The sequence below is a fragment of the Bos indicus x Bos taurus genome, chromosome 14 (assembly GCF_003369695.1).
Source record: "Bos indicus x Bos taurus breed Angus x Brahman F1 hybrid chromosome 14, Bos_hybrid_MaternalHap_v2.0, whole genome shotgun sequence".
Classification (NCBI taxonomy): domain Eukaryota; kingdom Metazoa; phylum Chordata; class Mammalia; order Artiodactyla; family Bovidae; genus Bos; species Bos indicus x Bos taurus.
Window position 1 is genome coordinate 19880234 of NC_040089.1, and position 27886 is coordinate 19908119.

The window sequence follows — 27886 nt, forward strand, 5'->3', positions numbered from 1 at the left end:
TAGATTAGTATAATTCTCATTGACCCTTCACTCAAATTCCTTTGTTAGGCTTTCTCAAATCTGCTTTTAACATTCTCTATAAAATTTTAATTATTTAAGACACTTAGACAGGATGCCCCTTTACTTATAAGTATGTCCTTAATACCATTTATGTCCTAAATCCAGTAGCTTTCATATAAAACCAGAGAATTACTCATAAAAATTCAGGGACTTTCCTGGTGGTCCAGCGGTTAATGAGTGCTTCCCCTGCAGGGGGCATGGGTTCAGTCCCTAGTTGGGGAGTTAAGATCTCACTGCCATGCAGTAGCACCGCCAAAATTAATTTTTTTTTTAAGTTATTCATTACCTAATCTACAGACATTCATAATTCATCAAATGTCTCAATAATGCTCATAGTAAAACTAAGAAATTCATGTTTCTGCTTTAGGATCACAAGTTGCATTTAGTTTTCATGTCTCTCCTCTTCAGTCTTGAGCATTCCTCAGTCTTTTCTCATCTTTTTGTGACTGACATTTTTAAGGAGTGCAGGCCACTGCTTTTGGAGATGTCTCTCAACTTATGTCTGTCTGACATCTTTGTGGTTGGATTCTGAGTACTCTTTGGCAGCAGCAGCACAGGTGAGGCTGTGTCCTCAGCGCATCACACCAGGGGGTCATGAACCTGACCTTTACTGCTGAGGTTGAACTTTATCACCTGAGTAAGGTGGTGTTCTCCTCATTTCTTCATTGTAAATTGTTTGGGTTTTTTTTCTTTTTAAATTAGAAGTATCTTTTGAGAAGACAATCTGGGGTGATGTAAATATTTCTGTTTCTTGTCAGATTTTGAGAGTATGTTTGAACCCCGAAGATTTTATTGATCTGGATAACTACAGTAGTGTGGTGACTTAACCTAGAGCTAGACATCCTGAAGTGTGAAGTCAAGTGGGTCTTAGGAAGCATTACTGTGAACAAAGTTAGTGGAGGTGATGGAATTCCAACTGAGCTATTTCAAATCCTAAAAGATGATGCTGTGAAAGTGCTGCACTCAATATGCCAGCAAATTTGGAAAACTCAGCAGTGGCCACGGGACTGGAAAAGGTCAGTTTTCATTCCAATCCCAAAGAAAGGCAATGCCAAAGAATGTTCAAACTACTGCACAATTGCATACATCTCACACGCTAATAAAGTAATGCTCAAAATTCTCCAAGCCAGGCTTCGACAGTCTATGAACCGAGAACTTTCAGATATTCAAGCTGGATAGAAAAGACAGAGGAACCAGAGATCAAATTGCCAACATCTGATCACAGAAAAAGGAAAGGAATTTCAGAAAAACATCTGCTTCATTGACTACACTAAAGCCTTTGACTGTGGATCACAACAAACTGGAAAATTCTTAAAAAGATGGAAATACCACATCCCCTTACCTATTTTCTGAGAAATCTGTGTGCAGTTCAAGAAGCAACAGAACCTTACATGGAACAACTGACTGGTTCAGAATTGGGAAAGGAGTTCATTAAGGCTGTATATTTGTCACCCTGCTTATTTAAACTTATATGCAGAGTGCATAATGTGATAAGGAGGGCTGAATGAATCACAAGCTGGAATCAAGATTTCCAGGACAAATTACCTCAGATATGCAGGTGATACCACTCTAATGGCAGAAAGTGAAGAGGAACTAAAATGCCTCTTGATGAGGATGAAAGAGGACAGGGAAAGCTGGCTTGAAACTCAACTTTAAAAAACTAAGATCATGGCCTCTGGTCCCATCACTTCATGGCAAACATATGGGGGAAAAGTGGAAACAATGACAGATTTTATTTTCTTGGGCTCCAAAACCACTTCTGACAGTACGGTGACTACAGCCATGAAATTAACAGACGCTTGCTTCCTGGAAGAAAAGCTATGACAAACCTAGACAATGTATTAAAAGAGACATCACTTTGCTGACAAAAGTCTATGTAGTCAAAGCTATGGTTTTTCCAGTAATCATGTATGGATGTAAGAGCTGGACCATAAGGAAGTCTGAGCACCAAAGAATTGATGCATTCGAACTGTGGTGCTAGAGAAGACTCGTGAGAGTCCCTAGGACTAAGGAGATCAAACTAGTCAATCTGAAAGGAAATCAGTCCTGAATATTCATTGGAAGGACTGATGCTGAAGCTCCAATACTTTGGCCACCTGATGCAAAGAGCCAACTCACTGGAAAAGTCCCTGATACTGGGAAAGATTGAGGGCAGGAAGGAGACGGGGGTAACAGGATGAGATGATTAGATAGCATCACTGACTCAATGGACATGAATTTGTCCTGTGGAGGACAGAGGAGCCTGGCGTGCATTGATGGGGTAGCAAAGAATTGGACAGGACTTAGCGACTGATAACAACAACCCTTAAATATCAGCACTGATCATTTTAAAACAAATCACATTACTGCAATCTGGCAATGCCACACGATTTCACACTACATATCCTGTTCTTAAAAACCTTTCCAAGTTTGCCTATTCTAATTAAAACAGAAACTCCTTGTCATTCGTAAGTAAAACACTGCAGGATCTGGCTCTAGCTGTCTCTGGGACCTCAGGGACACAACACTAAAACAACACTTTCAGTCACACTGGATTTCCTCTGGTGGCCAAATAAGCCCATTACTAAGGCCAGTGACAGATACCAGGGCTTCCCTCTCAGAGGCCCATTCCCCAGGCCCCAGGCCCTCCTCTTTCAGCCCCCGGCCTCTGCCTGGGCTCTCTCCAGGCTTCACAGGACCTCTGCCCCATGGTCTGAGCTGCAACCCTCCTCTGAAAGGGCCCTTCCCTCACTGCCCGCCCTAAAGAACGGGGCCAACTCTGTTGCTCTTCTGTTGCCCCGTTTGCTTTTCAGTACTTATCATGATGGGAAAGTGTCTCATGTATGTATTGTTTAAGTCTGCTATTTGTCTACTTCCATTAGCACGTAAGCTCCATGAAGGCAGGGACTTTTTCCAAGGCAACTATAAATTTTCCAGATTAAAAGAGCAATTTATAAAACCTCATGGGCCTCATGATCATTGCAGCATTATTCACAACAGCCAACACATGGAAACGACCTGTGTCCATTGGTGGATGAGTGGATAAACAAGATGTGAAATTCTATATAAATATATATATGTAATTATACATACACGTATGTACATATACACACAATGGAATATCATTCATCCATAAAAAAAAGAAGGAAATCCTGCCCTTTGTGACAACATGGATGGACTAGAGGGCATTATGCCAAGGGAAATAAGTCAGAGAAAGACAAAAATACTGTACAATCTCTTTTACGTGGAGTCTAAAACAAAACAACGTAAAACCTCAGAGGTGTTTATTCTTTGGATTCTTTTCTCTCACTGCTCTCTGTCTACTTTTGTAAATGGAAAGTTGGATTTAAGATCTGCTTCTATGTTTTTCAAGCTTCCCTGGTGGCTCAGAGGGTAAAGAATGTGCCCATGATGTGGGAGACCTGGGTTCGATCTCTGGGTAGGGAAGATCTGGAGAAGAGAATGGCAACCCACTCCAGTATGTTTGCCTGGAGAAATCCATGGACAGAGGAGCCTAGAAGGCTACTGTCCAGGTGGTTGCAAAGAGTTGGACACAACTGAGCAAAATAACACTTTCACTGTTTTCTGTTTCCCAAGGCTTTATCAGGCTCTGCCGAGACCAAGCAATGAATTCCATGTTTTATTTCACAAACACACACCACTCGGCCCATGTGCAGTGTTCTCCCCTCTCAAGAGCTCCGCAAGGCAGTGCTGGTCCCGTTTCACAGGCACGTCTCTGTAGCCCCGGACATGGGAGGGCTGGAGAAGGACACTGGTCCAGCTCCTTCCCTCATGAAAGACAAGCAGCTGATCCAGCTGCCTTACCTTTGTGGGGTCTCCTGGCATGGGGGCTGAAATGCAGGGCCGATTCCTGCAAGGGTGGAGAGCTGTCTTTGAGGAATGGACAGCCTTCCGCAGTGTTTGCTCCAGAACCACTTGGGAGCAGCTAAGCAGGGGCCCTGCTCTACCCAACAGAATATCAGTCTTTACTGGAAACATACAATTCAGTGACATTTCCGGCTCATAAAATTCAGAGTCTCCAACTTCCTGTCTGTTCCTCCGAGGGCTGTGCTTCTGGCACGGCCACTGTGTCTTCAGTGGGATTTCACAGGCAGAGTGTGATCTGCTGGCCTGAATTGCTGTGAACCCTGAACACATAATCTCACAAAAATGAAAACAGTCTTCCCTTAGTTGGAAGATTATATTGTAATATTATGGAACATATAGCATCTGTGCTAACGATTTCTATAAGCTATCTGCTGTGATTATTTCAAAAAGGGCTTACAGTAAAAGATCCCTGAAACCTATTTCTACTGTATCAGATACATTCTGAATTTTTGCACAACCAGAGGGCCAAACTCAAGCTCAGCAACATGTATGTTAAATGGATGAAGTCTCTTCCCTCTGAACCTTGAAAAGGGCTGAAGCACTGGGGAATAATGATTCAGTTGACTTCATGTTGCTCCTTAAGACTTTTGGCATCATTACAGCAAAGCCACATTTGACTCAGGAATAAAGTTCAATGACTGTTTCTTACAAGACTCCTGAAAATTAAAAAAGGATACAGTAAAGGCAGGCAAAGAAGTAAAAATTACAGACAGTCACAGAGAAGAAAGCTTCAGAACCAGGTACAGCCTGTCCTCGGTGACTCACTGAGTAACTGTCTCTGCACATTTATAACAATGGCTCTGTGGGACCTGAGCAGACCCTTTCGGCGGCTCCGTCTCAGGACCTAAATTTGCCCAATCAGCCTAGCCGCAGTTCAACTCTGGAGCTTGCTGTCAAAATGCAAAATATCTGGAAGGATTTCCACATCAAAACACTGCCAAATGTGAATTTTTGCTCAGAATGAATTTGTCAGTGAGAAGAAAAAATGCCAGATTGGAGAATTTTCAAGAAACACTCTGCTCACTTGTTCTCAACATCAGATTTCCAGGCTGTGGATGATCCTACATAAACTCAACTTCTTATGGATAAAGGACAGACAGTTCCATGAAACAGGCTTTGACTGTGGGGTCCAGGTGCTTTCTAAACTATTAACTTTACACCTTAATGATTCTTTTAGAACAAGGTTAGAAAAAAAGTGAAAGTCCAACTCTTTGCGACCCCATGGACTATACAGTCTATGGAATTCTCCAGGCCAGAATACTGGAGTAGGTGGCCTTTCCCTTCTCCAAGGGATCTTGCCAACCCAGGGATTGAACCCAGGTCTCCAGCATTGCAGGCAGATTCTTTACCAGCTGAGCCACAAGGGAAGCCCAAGAATACTGGAGTGGGTAGCCTATCCTTTCTCCAGCAGATCTTCCCGACCCAGGAATTGAACTGGAGTCTCCTGCATTGCAGGTGGATTCTTTACCAACTGAGCAATGAGGGAAGACCAGAACAAAGTTAATGTCACATCAAACTATTGGGTTGCTTAATTAGTAACTGTTATTAAAGAAATTAGACATTTATCCACCAAGGAAAGATTAATTCATGTTGTTGATAAGCCTGTTTAGTAATAATATTTTACTTTTACATCTTGTGCCCTCTACATATTAATAACTAGATATGAAGGTGCCGTAGGTATATCAACTTTTGGGGAAGGCACAGTTGATTTACCATATTATATCAGTTTCAGGCGTATAGCATAGTGATTCACAGTTGTTACGAGGTTATGCTCTATTCATAGTTACTATAAAGTACTGGCTATATTCCTGGGTCAGGGAACTTTTAGCTGGTTTATTGTATACCTAGTAGTTCACGCCTTGTACTCCTCCATTATCCCTACGTTGCCCCTCCATCACTCCGGTTCCCACTGGTAACCACAGTTTTGTTCTCTATATCTGTGAGTCTGTTTCTTGTTATATTCACTAGTTTGTTTTATTTTTTAGCGTCATTTAAATGTCTTTCTCTGACTTATTTCACTTAGCATAATACCCTCCAAGTCCATCCATGTTATTGCAAATGGCAAAATTCAATTCTTTTATAGCTGAGTAATATCAATGGTTGGAGAAGGCAATGGCACCCCACTCCAGTACTCTTGCCTGGAAAATCCCATGGATGGAGGAGCCTGGTAGGCTGCAGTCCATGGGGTCGCTAAGAGTCGGACACAACTGAGTGACTTCACTTTCACTTTTCACTTTCATGTATTGGAGAAGGAAATGGCAACCCACTCCAGTGTTCTTGCCTGGAGAATCCTAGGGACAGGGGAGCCTGGTGGGCTGCCGTCTACGGGGTCACATAGAGTCAGACACGACTGAAGTGACTTAGCAGCAGCAGCAGCAATATCAATCGTATATACACACCACATTGTCCTTATCCATTCATCTGCTGATGGACACTTAGGTTGCTTCCATGTCTGAGCTATTATAAGCAGTGCTACAATGAATACTGGGGTGTGTGTTTTTTTTTTCCCAATTACTGTTTTGGTTCCTTTTGGGATACATGCCCAGGAGTGGAATTGCTAGACCAAACAGTAGCTCTGTTTAGCTTTTTGAGGATCCTCCATATTGTTTTCCATAGTGGCCACATGGGTTTACATTCCTACCACCGGTACACAAGGGTTCTCTTTTCTCCACATCCTCACCAACACTTGGCATTCGTTATTATTATTTTTTTAATGACAACCATTCTGACAGGTGTGAGGTGGTATCTCATTGTGGTTTTGATTTGCATTTCCCTCATGATTAGAAATACTGGGCCTCTTTTCATGTGCCTGTTGGCCATCTGTGTGTCTTCTTTGGAAAAATGTCCCGGATAAACTGAAGATGATGCATCAAGAAGGAGCAAATGAGAATTTTTTTCCACTTTGTCCAGCTCCACTGGCCCTGAGAGGCAGAGCCCTTTGTCCCTGGATTCTGGGTAACACAGTATACACAGAGGCAGCAGCTGAGCCATGCGGGCAGTGAGGCACTCTCCTACCCCACCCCTAAAGACAGGGCAGCATCTTCCTGAAGAAAAACAGCCTCCTGTTGGCAGGACCTGCCATGTGCCGTCCTTCAACGAGGACTTCATTCAGGCTGGCAGGGGGGCCTATCCAGATCCCCAACTGTTGTGGGCTGAATGTCCAGTCCCCCTAAAATTCCTGTGTTGAAACCTCATACCCAAGGTGATAGTATTAGTGGGTAGCATTTGCGGGGTGACTGCAGAGCCTTGCGATAAAAGCAGCACTGTTTTGTAACAGAGGCCCCAGAGACCATGCCATGAGCACACAATAGGCCTTCTGCAACCCGGCAAAGGGCCCCCACCAGACCCTGAATCTGCTGGTGCCATGACCCTGGACTTCCCAGGCCTTAAAAATGTGAGAAATACATTTTTGTTGCCACCCAGTCTCTGGTATTTCCTTTTTTTTACAGCAGCCCATGAGGGGAAGACACCAACCTTCCTTCCACTGCCCCCCATTCACCCCTGGATGTGTTATGCTCCCCCACTTGGTGCTTCTACACAAATGCTTTCTCTGACCAAGTCCTACCTGTTCTCCAAGATCTGTGATGTCCCCAGGTCCTCCCGCTGCCCTGCACCCACCTCTCTGGGATCTCTGTTCTGCAGTGCAGTGCTTTCTGTACCTACTGTCGTGGGTCTCCTCCCTCCTCCTCGGGGCCCAGCGCAGGGCCTGAGTGCTCTGTGGGAGTGGAAGAAATACATAAGTACAACTGGGGTGCACTTGTAGTCCCACGAGCTCTTGCTGAAATTCACCATTTGGAATATAAGCAAAGCTTCTCAACACACTTAGGCATGATGTCCTGAAGTTGACCAGATGTTGGACATGGGCTTTGCTGATCAAGTGGAAGAGATTTTATATGTAGCATACAAGAAAGATTCAGAAGAAATCCCCAAACATTGGTCTTTTCTGCAACTTGTCCTCATTGGGTGTATAATGTTGCTAAGAAATACATGAAACCTACAAATGAATAGGCAGTCCCGATTGGTAAAAAGACACAGAAAAGAGCAATAACTGTAGAGCCTCTGGCTATCAAGTGCCACTGGACTGAGAGGGCAGCAGTTACTGGGGACGTGAGCTGAGTGTACAGTGGTTATTAAGGGTGCACTATCACATTTTGTGAAACGAAGGAAGAAACCCAGTTGTCACAGAATGTGGCCATAAAGCAGGATGCCCAGTCTTTACATGGAGACATTCCATAGAAGGAAGGCGAAATCACCCTGAAAGGTTTTAGAAACGATGATGTTGGAGTTCTGGTTGCAACCAATATTGCTGCACATAGGTTAGACATCCCTGAGGTTGATCTGGTTGTTCCAAGTTCTCCACCAAAGGACGTGGAGTCCTACATTCACCATTCTGGGTGAACAGAGCTGGAAAGACCAGAGTTTGCATCTGCTTTTATCAGCACAAGGAAGAATACCAGTTAGCCCAGTTCAGTTCAGTTCAGTTTAGTCGCTCATTCGTGTCCGACTCTTTGCGACCCCATGAATCACAGCACGCCAGGCCTCCCTGTCCATCACCAACTCCCGGAGTTCACTCAGACTCACGCCCATCAAGTCAGTGATGCCATCCAGCCATCTCATCCTCTGTTGTCCCCTTCTCCTCCTGCCCCCAATCTGTCCCAGCATTGGAGTCTTTTCCAATGAGTCAACTCTTCTCATGAGGTGACCAAAGGACTGGAGTTTCAGCTTTAGCATCATTCCTTCCAAAGAAATCCCAGGGCTGATCTCCTTCAGAATGGACTGGTTGGATCTCCTTGCAGTCCAAGGGACTCTCAAGAGTCTTCTCCAACACCACAGTTCAAAAGCATCGATTCTTCGGCACTCAGCCTTCTTCACAGTCCAACTCTCACATCCATACATGACCACAGGAAAAACCATAGCCTTGACTAGACGAACCTTTGTTGGCAAAGTAATGTCTCTGCTTTTGAATATGCTATCTAGGTTGGTCATAACTTTCCTTCCAAGGAGTAAGCGTCTTTTAATTTCATGGCTGCAGTCACCATCTGTAGTGATTTTGGAGCCCCAAAAAATAAAGTCTGACACTGTTTCCACTGTTTCCCCATCTATTTGCCATGAAGTGATGGGACCGGATGCCATGATCTTCGTTTTCTGAATGTTGAGCTTTAAGCCAACTTTTTCACTCTCCACTTTCACTTTCATCAAGAGGCTTTTTAGTTCCTCTTCACTTTCTGCCATAAGGGTGGTGTCATCTGCATATCTGAGGTTATTGATATTTCTCCCGGCAATCTTGATTCCAGCTTGTGCTTCTTCCAGCCCAGCGTTTCTCATGATATACTCTGCATAGAAGTTAAATAATCAGGGTGACAATATACAGCCTTGACATACTCCTTTTCCTATTTGGAACCAGTCTGTTGTTCCATGTCCAGTTCTAACTGTTGCTTCCTGGCCTGCATACAAATTTCTCAAGAGGCAGATCAGGTGGTCTGATATTCCCATCTCTTTCAGAATTTTCCACAGTTTATTGTGATCCACACAGTCAAAGGCTTTGGCATAGTCAATAAAGCAGAAATAGATGTTTTTCTAGAACTCTCTTGCTTTCTCCATGATCCAGCGGATGTTGGCAATTTGATCTCTGGTTCCTCTGCCTTTTCTAAAACCAGCTTGAACATCAGGAAGTTCACGGTTCACATATTGCTGAAGCCTGGCTTGGAGAATTTTGAGCATTACTTTACTAGGGTGTGAGATGAGTGCAATTGTGTGGTAGTTTGAACATTCTTTGGCATTGCCTTTCTTTGGGATTGGAATGAAAACTGACCTTTTCCAGTCCTGTGGCCACTGCTGAGTTTTCCAAATTTGCTGGCATATTGAGTGCAGCATTTTCACACCATCATCTTTCAGGATTTGAAATAGCTCAACTGGAATTCCATCACCTCCACTAGCTTTGTTCATAGTGATGCTTTCTAAGGCCCACTTGACTTCACATTCCAGGATGTCTGGCTCTAGGTCAGTGATCACACCATCGTGATTATCTGGGTCATGAAGATCTTTTTTGTACAGTTCTTCTGTGTATTCTTGCCATCTCTTCTTAATATCTTCTGCTTCTGTTAGGTCCATACCATTTCTGTCCTTTATCGAGCCCAGCTTTGCATGAAATGTTCCCTTGGTATCTCTAATTTTCTGGAAGAGATCTCTAGTCTTTCGCATTCTGTTGTTTTCCTCTATTTCTTTGCATTGATCGCTGAAGAAGTCTTTCTTATCTCTTCTTGCTATTCTTTGGAACTCTGCATTCAGATGCTTATATCTTTCCTTTTCTCCTTTGCTTTTCGCTTCTCTTCTTTTCACAGCTATTTGTAAGGCCTCCCCAGACAGCCATTTTGCTTTTTTGCATTTCTTTTCCATGGGGATGGTCTTGATCCCTGTCTCCTGTACAATGTCATGAACCTCAGTCCATAGTTCTTCAGGCACTCTATCTATCAGATCTAGGCCCTTAAATCTATTTCTCACTTCCACTGTATAATGATAAGGGATTTGATTTAGGTCATACCTGAATGGTCTAGTGGTTTTCCCTACTTTCTTCAATTTCAGTCTGAATTTGGCAATAAGGAGTTCATGGTCTGAGCCACAGTCAGCTCCTGGTCTTGTTTTTGCTGACTGTATAGAGCATCTCCATCTTTGGCTGCAAAGAATATAATCAATCTGATCTCGGTGTTGACCATCTGGTGATGTCCATGTATAGAGTCTTCTCTTGTGTTGTTGGAAGAGGGTGTTTGTTATGACCACTGCATTTTCTTGGCAAAACTCTATTAGTCTTTGCCCTGCTTCGTTGCATATTACAAGGCCAAATTTGCCTGTTACTCCAGGTGTTTCTTGACTTCCTACTTTTGCATTCCAGTCCCCTATAATGAAAAGGACATCTTTTTTTGGGTGTTAGTTCTAAAAGGTCTTGTAGGTCTTCACAGAACCGTTCAACTTCAGCTTCTTCAGCATTACTGGTTGGGGCATAGACTTGGATTACTGTGATATTGAATGGTTTGCCTTGGATACGAACAGAGATCATTCTGTTGTTTTTGAGATTGCATCCAAGTATTGCATTTCAGACTCTTTTGTTGACCATCATGGCTACTCCATTTCTTCTGAGGGATTCGGGCGGGTCATGGTGGAGAGATCTGACAGAATGTGGTCCACTGGAGAAGGGAATGGCAAACCAATTCAGTATTCTTGCCTTGAGAACCCCATGAACAGTATGAAAAGGCAAAATGATAGGATACTGAAAGAGGAACTCCCTAGGTCAGTAGGTGCCCAATATGCTACTGGAGATCAGTGGAGAAATAACTCCAGAAAGAATGAAGGGATGGAGCCAAAGCAAAAACAATACCCAGCTGTGGATGTGACTGGTGATTGAAGCAAGGTCCAATGCTGTAAAGAGCAATATTGCATAGGAACCTGGAATGTCAGGTCCATGAATCAAGGCAAACTGGAAGTAGTCAAACAAGAGATGGCAAGAGTGAATGTCGACATTCTAGGAATCAGTGAACTAAATTGGACTGGAATGGGTGAATTTAACTCAGATGACCATTATATCTACTACTGCGGGCAGGAATCCCTCAGAAGAAATGGAGTTAGCCCAAGTGGAGCAAAAAGTGAGAGTTAAATTTAAGCGAATAGGTATTCCTTCTGCAGCAGAGATAATAAAAAAGCTTCTAGCAAAGGTGCCATCAGGCTCTTGGACTCTGTGCCTCCCACTGCAGTTGGTCACTTAAAGCAGTCAGCTGAGAAGCTGATTGAGGAGAAGGGAGCTGTGGAAGCTTTGGCAGCAGCCCTGGCCCAATTCTCCAGTGCCACATCAATAGATCAGCGCTCCTTGATCAACTCAAATGCGGGCTTTGTGACCATGATCTGTGATGCTCAACTGAAACGCCAAACATTAGTTATGCTTGGAAAGAACTTAAAGAGCAACTGGGTGAGGATATTGATTCCAAAGTGAAGGGAATGGTCTTTCTCAAAGGAAAGCAGAGTGTTTGCTTTGATATCCCTACTGTATCAGTAACAGAAGAACAGGAAAAGTGGAATGATTCATGGCGATTGGAACCTTTCTGTGGCCACAGAGCAACCAGAGCTAGAAGGACCATGAGAGCGATGTCACAACAGGGGGAAGGCAATTGAGGCTTCAGGGGACAGCGCGAGAACAGCCGAGGTGTCAGGGGACAGTGGGAAAGAAGTAAAAGCTTCAGAGGACAGCAATCAGGAGGTGGCAACAAAAGTAACAGATTCCAAAACAAAGGCCAGAAGCAGAGTTTTAATAAAGCATTCCGACAGAAATTTGAAGAAAAGGATTTATTTGGCAAAAACAACTGTGTTCGGCAACATGGGACTGAACATTGTTTTTCATACAAAGTTAAAAGCACACTGTTATTTCCTTCCTAACCACTTGCCCAGAGTCCATCTCATTGAGAGAGGTAAGTTTCATCTAAATTATTTAATCTGTGGTGACTGTCAGTTATAACTTTATTGCTACTTCTATCTTGGGTATTCCTTTGGAAAAAGTGTATGGATTCATTACATATTCTAATATATTGTCTATAGATTATAAGATAAAGTCAAGCATGTATCTGCTGATACTTTTTTAGTTGATCTGTCTTTTATACTTAGAATGTCTCTTAGTAGGCTTCCTGGTGGCTCAGATGGTAAAGAATCTGCCTGCAATGCAGACCTGTGTGTCAATCCCTGGGTTGGGAAGATCCCCTGGAGAAAGAAATGCCAACCCAATTCAGTATTCTTGCCTGCAGAATTCCATGCACATAGGAAGGAGCCTGGCAGCCTAGAGTCCATGGGGTCACAAACAGCTGGACGCGACAGTGACTATCACTCACTCTTTGCTGTTGCTCAGTTTGCCCAGTCATGTCCACCAATTTGCAACTTCATGGACTGCAGCAGGCCAGGTCTCCCTGTACCTCACCATCTACTGGAGTTTGCCCAAGTTCATGTCCATTGAATCGGTGATGCCATCCAGCCGTCTCATCCTCTTACGCCCTCTTCTCCTTCTGCCCTTGACCTTTCCCAGCATCAGGGACTTTTCCAATAAGTCATCTGTGCACATCAGATGACCAAAATACTGGAGCTTCAGCTTCAGCATCAGTCTTTCCAGTGAATATTCAGGGTTGATCTCCCTTAAGATTGACTAGTTTGATCTCCTTGCTGTCCAAGGGACTTTCAGGAGTCTTCTCCAGCACCACAGTTCAAAGGCATCAATTCTTTGGTGTTCTGGCTTCTTTACAGTCCAGCTCTCACTGGGAAGACCACAGCCTTGACTATGTGGACCTTTGTCAGCAGAGTGATATCTCCACTTTTCAACACACTGTCTATGTTTGTCATCACTTTCCTGCCAAGAAGCAATCATCTGATTTCATGGCTGCAGTCACCATCTGCAGTGATTTTGGAGCCCAAGAAGAGAAAATCTGTCACTACTTCCACCTTTTCTCCTTCTATTTGCCATGAAGTATGGGGGCTGGATGCCATGATCTTAGTTTTTTTAATATTTAGTCTTAAGTCGGCTCTTTCACTCTCCTCCTTCACCCTCATCAAGGCTCTTTAGTTCCTCTTCATTTTCTGCCATTAGAGTGGTATCATCCGCATATCTGAGGTGCTTGTTGCTTCTCTCACCTATCTTGATTCCAGCTTGTAACTCATCTAGACCAGCATTTTTCATGATGTGCTCAGCACATAGGTTAAACAAACAGGGTGACAGCAGACAGCCCTGTTGTACTCCTTTCCCCCTCTTGAACCAATCAATTGTTCCACACAGGGTTCTAACTGTTGCTTCTTGACCTGCATACAGGTTTCTCAGGAGACAAGTAAGATGGCCTGGTATTCCCATCTCCTGATCCACACAGTCTAAGGCTTTAGTGTAGTCAATGAAACAGAGATAGATGATTTTTTGAAACTCCCTTGCTTTCTCTATAATCCAGCAAGTGTTGGCAATTTGATCTCTAGTTCCTCTTTCTTTTCTAAACCCAGCTTGGACATCTGGAAGTTCTTGGTTCACTCTCTCTGTTGGTAAAAGGTGACTTTTAAAAAAGATACAATCAACACATGGAGAAAGATAAAATGATTGTCAAAGATTTTAACTTATTAATCAAAGAATCAAAAAGAAATTACAGTTGGCTCAAATGAAAACTGGAAGAATATTGGCATTAATTTATAAATTGAAGCAAAATGGAACTACACCCAGGGAATGCACATGTGTGTGCTCAGTCATATACAACTATTTGAGACCCCGTGGACTGTAGATGCTCCTCCATCCATGGGATTTCCCAGGCAAGAATACTGGAGTGGGTTACCATTTCCTTCTCCAGGGAATCTTCCCTACCCAGGGATTGAACCCATGTCTCCTGTGTCTCCTGCCTGCGCAGGCAGATTCTCTACCACTGAGTCACCTGGGAATCCCACCACAGGGAATAATCCATAGCAAACTACTGGACACAATTGATTTGTATTTCTGTGGACAAAAATCATGGATCATTACCAGTTTTTTGTTTTTTTACAAATTAATGAGTTGTAAAATAGCATAAAGACAGCAAAAGGAGCAGAGAACCTGCAGAATCAGGTTACCCAGACATGTTTCCATCGCATATACCCAGTGAGCTTCTCAGTCCATTTCATAGTTTTTTGTTTTTGTTTTTTGTTTGTTTTACAATTTTTCCTTTTACTGCTTTAAGTTTGAAACTGTCAAAAATGTCAAAAAAAACTTTCAAGTGTTTTATAAATGGCAACAGCAGGGAGATGGCAATTGAAACACCTATTTCAACCATCAGAAGATGCATTTTTTTTTTTTACAATTTTACTTATTTATGTTTATTTTGGCTGTGCTAAGCCCTCGTTGTTGTGCACAGACTTTGTCTAGTTGCAGTGAGCAGGCGCTACTGTGTAGCTGTTGTGGTTTCTCACTGCGGTGGCTTCTCTCATTGCAAAGCACGGGCTCTAGGGTGTACAGGCTCAATAGTTGTGGTGCACCGGCCTACTTGCCCCTGGGCATGCGGGTCCTGTACCAGGGATTAAACCCATGTCCCCTACATTGGCAGGTAGATTTTTAACCCCTGGATCATCAGGGAAGCCTGATACATTTAGTTTTGAAAGCAGTATGTGAAAAAAGCTATTCTAGATTAAGGTGGAAAAAAAAAGGAAAAAGTGAATTCACTGTAAGTTCAGATGTATCTAAAATAATCAGATACATATGCATACAAGTTAGCACTATCAAAAAATTTTATGAATTTGGAAGTAATCTAAAATATATTTCATAAATCTTTCTGATGTCTCTTCAGGCATAAAATTACAGTTTGAATGGGTAAAAAGAAGCTCTGTGCAAACCAACATGATGAGTGTCCTCAACTCTGCATGTTGAATTTCTTAGACAACTGGAAGGAGATGTCAGTTACAATCAAAGCTAGAACACAGTCCAATGGCTTTACATGAAGCATTTGCAGCCTCCTCACTTGTCAACAGACTTTCTTTCTTGGGTTATAAATATTCCATGTGTGTGGTGGCTGTGTTCCCTGTCAACTTGGTTAAGCTGGAACTATTTTTTTTAATATAATTTTATTTATTATTTTTGGCTGTGCTGGGTCTTCCTTGCAGGCTTTCTCTAGTTGCAGAGAGCGGGGGCTACTCTCTAGTTGCGGTGCCTGGGCTTCTCAGCTCGTTGACTTCTCTTGTTGTGGAGCACAGGCTCTAGGGCATGTTGGCTTCAGCAGCTGTGGTGCAGGCTCAGTAGCTGCCGTTCCCAGGCTCTAGAACACAGGCTCAAAAGTTGTGGTGCATCGGCTTAGTGGGATGTAGGATATTCCCAGATTAGGGATCAAACCCCTGTCTCCTGCAGTGGCAGACAGATTCTTGACCACTGAGCCACCAGGGAAGCCCTGAAGCTATGTTTTGTGCAGTTCCTTCCCTGGGCTGTCTGGGCTGGGCTGGCCACAGGAGTGGTCAGCCGGAGACCCAGGGGCAGTAAAGGAGCAGCCACTCCGTCTGCAGCTGCACCCCTTCCCAGGTGCAGAGTGCTGGCTCACCTGTGGGGAGGAGGCAGGTATCTCCTTTGGGAGCAGGTGTGAGCACAGCCCTGCGACAGAGGCACCTCCTTGCCTTCAGATCCTGGCCCATCTGCTTACGTTGTTGCCTGCGTGCTTATCTGCAGCCACGTCAGTATACTCTCATCTTAACAAGGTTAGGTCTTCCAATCTGTGAATATGGGCTGTCTTTCCATTTAGGTATGTCTTTTTTAGTTTCTTTCAGCGATGTTTTCAATATTGTTCAGTCTTTTATTTTTATGCTATTGCAAATGAAATGGTTTTCATAATTTCCATTAAAAATTCTTCATTGTTAGTGTATAGAAATGCTTCTGACTTTTGTGTGATGATTGTATCCTGCCCCTTTGCTGCATTAGGTTCTTAGTTCTAAAAGTTGTTTTTTGGCATTTTTTAGGATTTTCTACATATAAGGTCAGGTCACCAGTGAACAGAGATAAATTTTATTTCTTCCTTTCCAATTTGGGTAACTTTGATCCCCTTATCTTGCCTAATTCTTCTAAAACTTCCAATAATGCATTAAATGGAAGTGACAAAGTGGGCATCCTTATCTTACTGCTGATCTTATGGGAAAAGCTTTCAGTCTTTCACTACTGAGAATGATGTTAGATGTAGGGTTTTCAGACGTGGACTTTATGATATTGAGGAAGTTTCCTTTTATTCCTAGTTTTTTTGAGTGTTTTTTAATCATGAAAGGGTGGTGAATTTGTCTAAGGCTTTTACTGCACCAATTGAGATTACAATGTAATGTTTTCTTCATCCTATTAATGTGGGTATCATGTGACCGTACTTTGCATTCCTGGAATATGTCCCACTTGGTCATGGTGTACAATCCTCTCACTATGCAGCTGATTTTAGCTTTCTGGTATTTTGTTGAGATTTTTTGCTTCAATATTCATGAGGGATGTTGGTCTGCAGTTTCCTCTTCTTGCACGGTCTTTGTCAGGCTTTGATATCGTGTAATGCCGACTTCATAACATCCATTAGAAAGTGTTCCCTCATCTTTAATTTTTGGGGAAAATTTGAGAGGACTGGCATTAATTCTTCCCTAAATCCTTGGTAAAATTCACCAGTGAAGCCATCTAGATCTGGGGCTTTTCTTTGTTGGGAGATTTTTTTTTTAATTACTGATTCAATCTTACTGGTTATAGGTCTATTCAGATTTTCTATTTCTTCATAATTCAGTTTCAGAAGATTGTGTTTCTAGGAATCTGTCCCTTTCATCTAGGTTACATCACTTTTTTAGTATACAATTGTTCATGACAGTCTCTTATAATACTTATTTCTGTGTAGTTCGTTACATACCCACTTTTATTTCTGATTTTAATCATGAAAAAAAAAAGTAGTCTTTTTCTTAGTCAATGTAGCTAAGGGTTTGTCAGTTTCATTGATCCTCTCAAAGAACCATCATTTGATTACATTGATTTTCTTGATTGTTTTCTTATTCTCTGTTTTTCTCCACTCTAATCTTCATTGTTTCTTTCTACTAGCTTTGGGTTTAGTTTGTGCTTCCTTGCCTCGTTCCTTATGCTATAAGATTAGGTAATTAATTTGAGATCTTTTTCTTTTTTAATGTATATATTTACAGCTATACATTTCCCTGTTTACACTGCTGTCACTGCATCCCATAAGTTTCGGTAAATTGTATTCTTGGGAAATTAGAAAACTTCCCTTGTGATTTCTCTTTTGACACACTCACTGGTTAAGAGTGTATTGATTAACTTCTACATGCTTGTGAATTATCCAGATTTTTTTCTGTTAATGATTTAAGTTTCATTTGTGATAAGAAAAGATACTTTTTATGGTTCTTATCTTTTAAAATTTATTTTAAAACTTGTTTTGTGACAGATGCTCATCCTGGAGACTGTTCCATGTGCACTTGAGAAAACCGTGGGTGATACTGTTGCTGAGTCCAAGTTGTCCAAGTTGTCCATATTATGTCTTGGTCCTCAATTTCTTTCCCAGTCTTCTGCTTCATGGTTGTCTCCATTATCAGAAGTGGGGTGCCAAAGACTCCAACTGTTATGCAGAACTGCTTATTTCTGCTTTTAAGACTCGAAGGAGGAGCTAGTGATGTAAGCTTGGAGTTTATTCAAAGAATGAGGGGGAAGCTGGCCTTCTCTTCTGCCCCACTTTTCCTCTGGTTATAAAAGTGTAGCCCAGTAAGTTCTTGGGGTGGAGCTCTTCTGCCTGCCTGCTCGTATCCTTCACAAGAATCCTATACTAACAAATCCACTTCTTACCTCTCACTCTGTCTCTGACCGAATTCCTACTGTGTTGAGACATAAAGAACCTAAGCTTCATTAAGCTGAGTGAGACAGCTGTGTGGTTTCAGTTGGAACCAGAAGACTGATGATTAATATTCCTGAAACATCACCCTGTGACCTCACCACCAGTCAGAAGAATGTACCTGAGCTGGTCCCACACCCTGAGACCCTCACACCAGTTGTTGCCTTAAAAACTTCCCTGAAAGTCCTTGGGGTGTTCAAGTCTTTCCAGCACCAGCTGCTTGTTCTCCTTGCTTGGCGCCTATGACTAAACTCTGTACTTTTCTTCACCACAACCAGGTAGACTGGCTTTGGCGCTCATCAGGTGAGCAAACCTGAGTTTGGCTTGGCAGCATGAGGATTAATTTAGGCTGATTATGTTTAAGGCCCCAAAGACTCAGGAAGAACCTCTGACCTTTCCCCTAACTGCTTAAGGATGTGGACAGAAGATCTTATTCTAGAAGAGTCTTGGAAGCAGTGATAAATGACCAGAGAAGAAAATGTCTTGATAATATGATAAATATTAATATTTTAAAGCCTTTAAAATTGTACTTCTGAAAACTGGAAAAAAATGTTTTACTGAAAGTAGTAAATAATATGTAGGATGGAAGGGCAGTGATTAAAAAGTATGTTTATGTGAAAGGTGTATAAGAAACTAAAAATAGATGTGTTAGCTTCCCTGGTGTCTCAGATAGTAAAGAATTTGCCTGCAATGCAGGAGACCCAAGTTTGATCCCTGGGTCAGGAAGATCCCCTGAAGAAGGGAATGGCAACCCATTCCAGTATTCCTGCCTGGAGAATCCCTTTGACAGAGAAGCCTGGCGGGCTACAGCCTGTGGGGTCCCAAAGAGTCAGACATGATTGAGTGATTAGCACTTTCACTTTCAAAGTAATAGTCATGAGTAAATTATAGTAGAATTATTATTAACAAAATATTTTATCTTTTTAAAAAGAAGGAATTTAGATATCTAAGAAGTTTATGACTTTATGTCAGATCCTCTCTTTCAGAGTTCTTTGTAACCCTGAGTCCTCTCTCCACTTTTAGCATGCATAGTTCATGTTATTTCAGTTGTTGTCCATTCTTTCCAGTTAGGGACATGAAACTTCAAATGTTATCAATGTTCCTAAGAATCTCCTTCATAGTGAGAAAATAACACACTGGAGTAAGAACAAATTCCATCTGTATTATCTTAAGTTTTCATTATCTCCTATTTATTTAGATTTAAGAATACTCCAGTTGCTGAATGAGAGGAGGGAGAATGGACCCAGTGAATTTGAACTTAACACCATGACACCAATCACTGTTCTAAACCAGAGGTGACCTGAGAGTGCCCACCACTAGGGTGCAAGTGCTTACTTGTGGAGCTTGGGGCCTGAACAGTCAGCTCACAGTAGATGGTGAAGGATGAATCTACTCTCACCCCACAGCTCTGCCTGCTTGGACACTCCAGAAAGGATGCTCCAACCCAGGGCTGGTTGGAATGGGCAGCAGAAACATGCAGACCTCCCCCTGGGGGGCTGCTCTCAGCAGAGCACAGCCAGTGGTAATCCAAATCACAGGTGATGGGCTCTCATCAGCCTGACTGAGGACAGGTGAGCATCAGGATGCACTGGCAACACACTGCAAGGAGCCAGCAGGGAGGACGCTCAGCTGCAATGTACTGGGAGGAAAGGGGTCCACGTAGGAGCAATGGCCAGGGCACAGACCCAGAACTGACTCTGAATCTACACTGTTGAACAGACAGTGGGTAAGCACATGGACCATACGTGAAAGAGCACAGAGGAGAGGAGACCTAGAGGCGAGCATGGGAGATAAGGAAGCAGGCATGGGAACAGACCATGTGGAACCTTCTAGTCAACTGCAGGAACCTTAGCTGAGGACAAGGAAAGCCACTGGTAGGGTTTTTACAAAATCTTTTTTTTTTTTTTTTTAAAGCACAGTCTAGGTTTGTAATACAACTGAGTGATTTTCCATATACCTCCCTGCCCCAACCCTGCATAGTCCCACCGCCTGCCTCCGTTATCAACACCCTTGACAAGATGGTAACCTTGTCATAATTAATAAATGTACACTGAAACATCATAATCACCCAAGTCCACAGTTTATATTAGGGTTCACTCTTGGTGTTGTTATTCCATAGGTTGGATGAGTGTATGACACAAATCCACCACTACAGAATCATAGAGTAATCTCACTGCCCTAAAGTCCTCTGTTTATTTATCCCTACCTCTCCCATTACTTTGAGCAACCACCCATCTTTTTATGGACTCCACAGTTTTGACTTTCATAAAGTCAAACCGTATGTAACCTTTTTCAGAGTACCTTCTTTCACCTAATATGCAGTAATATGCATTTAAGTTTCTTCCAAGATTTCATAGCTCATTTTTTTTAAAGCACTGAATAGTATTCCATTGTCTACAAACATCACAGTTTATGTATCCATGCACCTAGTAACATTGGTTGCTTCCAAGTTTTGGCAATCATGAAGAAAGCTACTATATTAACATGTAGGTTTCAAGTGAACATAAGTTTTCAGCTCCTTTGGGTAAGTATCACAGAGTAGGCAATGGCACCCCACTCCAGTACTCTTGCCTGGAAAATCACACAGATGGAGGAGCCTGGTAGGCTGCAGTCCATGGGGTCGCTAAGAGTCAGACACGACTGAGCGACTTCACTTTCACTTTTCACTTTCACGCACTGGAGAAGGAAACGGCAACCCACTCCATTGTTCCTGCCTGGAGAATCCCAGGGACGGAGGAGCCCGGTGGGCTGCCGTCTATGGGGTCGCACAGAGTTGGACACGACTGAAGTGACTTAGCAGCAGCAGGGTAAGTATCAAGAAGCAAAACTGCTGGATTATATATGAAGAATATGTTCAGTTTTGTAAGAAACTGCCAAACTTCTTCCAAAGTGGCTGCACCTTTTTTTATTGCCACCAGCAAAGAATGAGAAGTCCCATTGCTCTACATCCTCAGTGGCATTTGGTGCTGTCAGGGCTCTGGGTTCTGGCCATTCTAAAAGGTGTGTAGCAACATCTCACTGCTCTTTTAGTTTGCCTCTCCCTGATGACACATGACGTGGAGCATCTTCTCATGTGCTTACTTGCTATTAGTATTTCTTCTTTGTTGAGGGGTCTTCTAGGATCTCCAGCTCATTTTTTTTAACTAGGTTGTTTGTTTTCTTGTTGAATTTTAAAAGTTCTTATATTTTGGATAATAGTTCTTTATCACATGGGTCTTCTTTAAATATTTCTCCTGCCTGTGGCTTGTTTTTACATTCTTTTGACAGTGTTTTTTGCAAAGAAGAAAAATTTTAATTTTACTTAAGTCCAGCTTATCAGTTCTTTTATGGATGGTGCCCTCAGGGTCCTATCTAAAAAGTCATTGCCAAACCCATTGCCATCTAAGCTTTTCCCATGTTAACTTCAGGAATTTTATAGTATTGCATTATATACTTCAGTCTGTGATCCATTTCAAGTTCATTTTTGTGAAGGACATAAAGTCTGTGTCTAGATTTTTTTTTTTTGCATCTGAATGTTCAGTTGTCCAAGTACCATTTGTTGAAAAGACTCTTTCCTCCATTGTACTGCCTCTGTTGTCTGTCAAAGATCAGCTGACTCTATTTATAGAGGTCTATTTATGGGATCCAGAGAAGGCAATGGCACCCCACTCCAGTACTTTTGCCTGGAAAATACCATGGATGGAGGGGCCTGGTAGGCTGAAGTCCATGGGGTCACCAAGAGTCGGACACGATTGATCGACTTCACCTTCAGTTTTCACTTTCATGCTTTGGAGAAGGAAATGGCAACCCACTCTAGTGTTCTTGCCTGGAGAATCCCAGGGATTGGGGAGCCTGGTGGGCTGCCGTCTATGCGGTCACACAGAGTCGGACACGACTGAAGTGACTTAGCAGCAGCAGCAGCATTTATGGGATCGCTATTCTGTTCCAATGATCAGTTCTTTCACCAAAATGATTTTATCTTGAATACTGCATCTTCACAGTAAATCTTGAATTTGAGCAGTATCAGTCCACCAATTTTGTTCTTCCCTAATATTGTGTTGGCTACCCTAGATCTTTGCCTCTCTAAACTTTAGAATCAGCTTGTCCACATTCACAAACTAACTTACCAGGATTTTGATGGGGATCACATTGAAACTACAGATTAATTTGGAAAGAACTGACATCTTGACAATACTGACTTCTAATCCATGAACATGAGATATCTCTCCACTTATTTAGTTCTTCTTTGATTTTGTTTATCAGTTTTTGCAACTTTACTCAGATATTATATGTTATTTGTTAGGTTTGTACCTAAGTGTTTAATTTGGGGGGTACTTATGTTAGTATTATGTTTTTAACTTCAAGTTGCAGTTGATCGGAGAAGGCAATGGCAACCCACTCCAGTACTCTTGCCTGGAAAATCCCATGGATGGAGGAGCCTGGTAGACTGCAGTCCATGGGGTTGCTAAGAGTCGGACAAACTGAGCGACTTCACTTTCACTTTTCACTTTCATGCATTGGAGAAGGAAATGGCAACCCACTTCAGTGTTCTTGCCTGGAGAATCCAAGGGACGGCAGAGCCTGGTGGGCTGCCGTTTGTGGGGTCGCACAGAGTCGGACACAACTGAAGTGACTTAGCAGCAGTTGATCATTGCTGATATATGAGAAACTGATAGACTTTTGTATGATAACTTTGTATCCTGCAACCTGGCTATAATTGATTATAGTTCCAGAAATTTTTTGATTTTTTTCAGATTTTTTTACACAGAAAATCATGTCATTGGCAAACAAATAGTTTATTTCTTTGGTTTCCAGTACCATGTTGAAAAGGATCAAGGATTGAAATGGTGTCCCTTGCACTGCAAGGCAGGTTCTTAACCACTGGATCACCAGGGAAGGCCCTTCCTCTATTCCTAGTTTACTCACAGTTTTTGTCATGAATGAATCTTGAATTTCATCATATGCTTTTCTGTATCTATTGATATGATCATGTGTTTTTTGTTTTAACCCGCTGATATCATGAACTATATTAATTGATTTTGAATGTTGAAATAGCTTTGTATCCGTGAGATAAATCCTACTTGGTTGCAATGTGTAATTCTTTTTATATATTACTGAATCTATTTGCAAATATTTTGTTGAAGATTTTCTATCTATGTTGAAGAGACAGATCACAGTTTTCTTATGTCTTTGATTTTGGTAGTAGGGTAATGTTGACCTCATAAAATGAGGTAGAACATATTCAGTTTGTTTTCTCTGAAACAGACTGTAGAGAATTGGTGTAATTTTTCCCTTAAATGTTTGACAGAATTTACCAGTGAACACATCTGCGGCTGGTGCTTTGTTCTGAAAGGTGATTAATTATCTTCTTCAATATACACAGACCTATTCATACAATCTGTTCTGTCTGTCAGCTTTGGCAGACTATACCTTTCAAGGAATTAATCCATTTCATCTGGGTTGTCAAAAGTGGGGCATAGATTTGTTCATACTATTCTTTTATTAGGGTTTCCCTGGTGGCTGAGATGGTAAAGAATCTGCCTGAAATACAGGAGACCCAAGTTCAACCCCTGGGTTGGGAAGATCCCCTGGAGAAGGGAATGGCTACCCACTCCAGTATTCTTGCCTGGAGAATTCCATGGACAGAGGAGCCTGGTGTTAAATTTCCCTTTAAGTATGGCTTTCACTGTATCTCACAAATTTTGGTAAGTTGTGTTTTCATTTATTTAAAAAGCTTTACAGCAATCCCAAGAATTCCCTGGCAGTTCAGTGGTCAAGATTCAGCGCTTTCATTGCCAGGGTCTGGATTCAATTCCTAGTTGGGGAACTATGATCCCACAAGCCTCACAGTGTGGCAAAGAAAAAAAAAAAAAACGCTTTCTCACAATCCCTATCAAAACACCAATGGTGTTTTTCACAGAACTAGAATAATTCTAAAATTTGTAGAGAAACAATAAAGACCCTGAATAGTTAAAGCAATCTTGAGAAAGAAGAACAGAGCTGGAGGCAGCATGCTTCCAGCCTTCAGACTACACTACAGAACTACATTAATCAAAACAGTATGATAGCATCAATCAGTCCTCACCCCTCAGCTGCTGATGAGGCAGCTGAGATCTACAGAGGCCCGAACAGTCAGATAATGCTGAAGACAGAGCTAGAACAGGTCTAACAACTCCCATTAGATGAGCTGTGTGGGACACACCAGTGCATTCCCTTTCTCCTGGACTGTCTGCTTCCTCCTCCGCCCCAACCTAGGGTGCACAGGGTAAAAGCACTAACAAACACCACTGGCTTACCAGGAGGCTGATGTACAGATGCTTCTGCCAAAACAGTTAGTTCAAATAAACTTTTTGACAAGCATCCCAGCCACCACCCCCCCCCAAAAAAACCCCATAAACAGTATGAAATGGGCACAAACACAGGCACATAGATCAAAGGGACAGAATGAAGAGCCAGTAATAAACCCACGCACTTAGGGTCAATTAATCTACAACAGAGAAGGCAAGAATATAACTGCTTATTGTTATTGTACATTAGCTTATCTTATAATACTGAGTAACCATTACCATACATCAAAAAAGTTCACTGACTCCCAAAATATATGGAGACAGAATAGCACACTTCTAAATAACAGCAGAGGCAAAGACAAAAAAATCTCAAGAGAAATTTACAAATTTATTTTAAATTCAGGCAGAGTTGATTTACTAGTTTCAGGTGTACAACATTGTGATTCTAAATTTTTATGTTATACTCCATTTAGAGTTATTATAAAACATTGGCTATATTTCCTGTCCTGTCCTTGTAGTTTATTTTCTACATAGTAGTTTGTACCTCTTAATCCATTCCCCCTATCTTGCCCCTCCTCCTTCCTTCTCACCACTGGTAACTACTAGCTTATTCTCTACATCTGGGAGTTTGTTTCTGTTTTGTTATATCTATTTCCTTGTTTCATTTTTTAGATTCCACTGGAGGCCTTACAAATAGCTATAAAAAGAAGAGAAGCGAAAAGCAAAGGAGAAAAGGAAAGATATAAGCACCTGAATGCAGAGTTCCAAAGAATAGCAAGAAGAGATAAGAAAGCCTTCCTCAGCGACCAATGCAAAGAAATAGAGGAAAACAACAGAATGGGAAAGACTAGAGATCTCTTCAAGAAAATTAGAGATACTAAGGGAACATTTCATGCAAAGCTGGGCTCGATAAAGGACAGAAATGGTATGGACCTAACAGAAGCAGAAGATATTAAGAAGAGGTGGCAGGGATACACAGAAAAACTGTACAAAAAAGATCTTCATGACTAAGATAATCATGATGGTGTGATCACTCACCTAGAGCCAGACATCCTGGAATGTGAGATCAAGCGGACCTTAGAAAGCATCACTACGAACAAAGCTAGTGGAGGTGATGGAATTCCAGTGGAGCTATTTCAAATCCTGAAAGATGATGGTGTGAAAGTGCTGCACTCAGTATGCCAGCAAATTTGGAAAACTCAGCAGTGACCACAGGACTGGAAAAGGTCAGTTTTCATTCCAATCCCAAAGAAAGGCAATGCCAAAGAATGCTCAAACTACCGCACAATTGTGGGGGTTCTTCTGTCCTTTCTATTCTCTGTGCCAAGGATCAGACCAATGAAACTGTGAGCACCGGTCAGATATTTAGCAAATTTTCCAGCAGGCAATGAAGGGGATTCCTTGGCACGTTTTCCCCACTGCTTTTTCCTCCTGTCCTTCAGCTCTCTCCCGGGACTCAAGCCCGGCCAAAACTAATGAAACTCAGGCTCTGATGTCTCATTGCAAAAATTCATTGAGAGACAAAGCGATAAGAGGTGGATTTGTCAGGATCCAGAGAGAAGCCCCACTCCAGTACTCCCGCCTGGAAAATCCTATGGACGGAGGAGCCTGGTAGGCTCCAGTCCATCGGGTCGCTGAGGGTCCAACACAACTAAGCAACTTCACTTTCACTTTTCACTTTCACGCATTGGAGAAGGAAACGGCAACCCACTCCAGTGTTCTTGCCTGGAGAATCCCAGGGATGGGAGTCTGGTGGGCTGTCGTCTATGGGGTTGCACAGAGTCGGACATGACTGACCTGACTCAGCAGCAGCAGCAGGTCTTAGTTGTGGCACAGGGGCTCTAGAGCACGTGAGCTCAGTACTTGCAGCTCAAGGCTTAGTTGCCCGTCGACATGTAAGATCTTAGTTCCCTCACCAGAGATTGAACTGCATCTCCTGAATTAGAAGGTGGATTCTTAACCACTGGCCCACCAGGAAAGTCCCATAATGTCATTCTTTTAAAAGGGTGAGTAATATTCCAGTGCACACATATTCTGCATTTTTATCCATTCATCTGTTGATGGACACTTAGGTTGCTTCCATATCTTGGCTACTATTAAGAGTGTATTAGTTTCCTATTGCTGCATATTATCACAAAATGTCCTTGCTCAAAACACTAAACATTTGTTATCTCAATTTTTAAGGGTCAGGAATGGGGTGACCAGATGGGTTCCTCTGTCTCAAGGTCTCTAGCAGAGTAGCCATCAAGATGTTGGGGCAGGCTGAAGACCTGACTGGGGAGGATCTGCTTTAAAGCTCAAGCCGTGTTTGTTGACAAGATTCAGCTCCTCAGGCTGTTGAACTGAGCTCCTCACATCGTCAAGTTTATTAACCAGAGACTGATCTCAATTCCTTGCCATGCGGGCTTCTCTATAAGGTAGCTGTCGTAACTGACAGCTGGCTTCCCTCAAAGGGAGGACTGGAGCAAGGGACAGCAATGCATGCAATCTAATTTTTTTTGGCCCAGACCAGGGCTGTGGGATCTTAGTTCTCTTAGTTCCCTTACCAAGGTTCCAACCAAGGGCCCCTGGCAGTGAAAGAGCTGAGTACTAACCACTAGACTGCAGGGAATTCCCGGCCATCTAGTCTTCTAAAACAAAATCTCCGAAGTGATTACCTCCGCCACCCCACCTCCCCACGCTTCTGTTATTTTATTCGATGGAAGCTGGTCAGTAAACAGCGCACACACAAGGCGAGAGGATTATAAAGAACAAGACAGGAAAGCCAAGCGGGGAGCCACGATAGTTTTCCACCAGAGTGAAAAGTAACAGAGCGCCCAGCAGTGTCACTTCACATTAGGGGGGTAGCTGGGACCAATTGGGAAGAAGCAGCAGCTGACACTAAACGTTCAGAACTAAGACTAGAGCCTGTCTTCTCCCCAAGCCTCGGTCGTGCTAAGGCATGGGTAAATGAGTGCACAGGATGGAAAGAAGAGGTCCACCCAGCAGGGACCACCGCCCTGCGCAGAACAAGTTCCACTGGGGCTGGAGCTCGGGCCGCGGGGAGGGAGAGATCGGCGTGCCCCAGGAAAGTCGTATCCTCGGGGGTCGTCCTGGCTGTCACGGCCGGGAACCGCCCCGTGCCAGTGGCCGCCCAAGCCCCGTGGGCACCTCAGCCCGCCGGACGGAGTCATGCTCCCTAATCACTCAGAAACGGAAAGAACTTTCTAGAGTCACAGAGACTTTAATCATGTTTCTCCAGGAGGCCTATCTCAAAAGAAAATATGAATACGGCGGCTTAATTCTAAGGTCTCTTTAAACATTCTGTCACTCCTTGAATCATTTTCTGCAGAA

At 42.7% G+C, this 27886-nt stretch overlaps 1 pseudogene; it reads left to right on the plus strand.

Moving 5' to 3' along the window:
* Positions 1–3708: 3708 nt before the first annotated feature.
* Positions 3709–27735, plus strand: LOC113903992 (annotated as a pseudogene).
* Positions 27736–27886: the final 151 nt, after the last annotated feature.